A 1,464-nucleotide genomic window follows, 5' to 3' on the forward strand; every position below is an offset into this window, starting at 1 on the left:
CGTTGATGCTCCGGCAGCCCGGCAATGCTCCAACACAACACCGGTGATGCTTCGTTGCAGAATCGGCGATGCTCTGGTGGCCCGGCAATGCTCCAACACAACAACGGTGTTGCTTCGTTGCAGCACCGGCGATGCTCCGACGGCCCGACAATGCTCGAACACAACACCGGTGCTGCTTCGTTGCAGCACCGACGATGCTTCGACGACCCAGCAAATGCTCCAACACAACACCGCTGATGCCTCGATGCAGCACCGGTGATGCTTCGGCAGCCCGGGAATGCCCCAAAACAACACCGGTGATACTTTGTTGTAGCAGCGGCGATGCGCCGACTGCTCGGAGATGCTTCATTGCAGCAATGATGGTGTTCCGGCAGCCTCGACGATGCTCCGGTGATGCTCCGCAAAACTCCATCCCTGCAACGGCGATGTTCTAGCGGCCCCCGACAATGTCCATCGCAGCACCGTGAAGCTCTGGCGTTCCGACGATGCTCCGTCACAGCAAAGGGCGACCGGAGGATGCTCCATGGTAGCACCGGCGAGCCCCTGGTTGCAGTCCCGTTCGTTCGCAGCAGCGTCCTCCGCGACATCTCACCACCTGCCATCACCCCCCGCGAGCACCGCCAAAAGTCAGCTCGCAGTGGTATCGAGGCGCTCGTAAAAATGTTTTTCCTCCACTCAAAGCACTGCAGCGTGGTTTGTAGCAGCGATGCTCTCATTGTAGTTCATGCAGCGCAAGTCAGCTTGAGCGAGGGAGTAGTGGCGGAGGAGCGTGTGAAGACATGCCGGCGAGGTCCAAAAGGATGTAGTCAACGCGTGTGGGTGGAAGAAGAACGAGTGGAGGGGCTTCGCTGCATGAGATAAGGCAGAGGAGGTTGAGCAATTCCTGCGCCCACATGGGGACACGTGGCGATCCCTTGAGGCGGTTGATTTTTGGTAGAAAATCAGTCGGGCGAAAGGAAGGATTTCCTGAGGATAATTCTAAAATAAAACGTGTCTTTCCGACCAGAACCTAGATCTATTTCCGGTCGAACTCGGACAAGGCTATCGCCTTCCCATTTTAGAATACTAACGGTAGGAGTCGGAGATCGTATTTTTTTTACTTTAAGTACGGAGACGGTTTAGTACTCCCGGGGCGTATACTAGTTCGCAGACCGTAGAAACGCACACCCCTTCCGCCAGGCTGGCCCAATTAGAAAACTCTTTGTACGTTTCCAGCTGGAAGCTACTGCTCAAAAAAAAAAAAAAAAAATGGCAGCTTCTGCCCGATTTGGAAAGGTTCCGGCCTTCTCTCTCTCTCTCCTCTGTTAGCTTTTACTGGGTTTCTTTTTTCCTTCTTTGTTTTAAAATTTTAAAATTCATGAATAATTTTTAAAAACCAGGGACCAGTTTTTTCCCCAAAATTTTAAGTATTTTTAAATGCATCTCTCTCTTCCTGCAAATCCTACATGGCAGAGAGAAGAGAAG

The sequence above is a fragment of the Triticum aestivum genome, chromosome 2D (genome assembly GCF_018294505.1).
Source record: "Triticum aestivum cultivar Chinese Spring chromosome 2D, IWGSC CS RefSeq v2.1, whole genome shotgun sequence".
NCBI classification, from domain to species: domain Eukaryota; kingdom Viridiplantae; phylum Streptophyta; class Magnoliopsida; order Poales; family Poaceae; genus Triticum; species Triticum aestivum.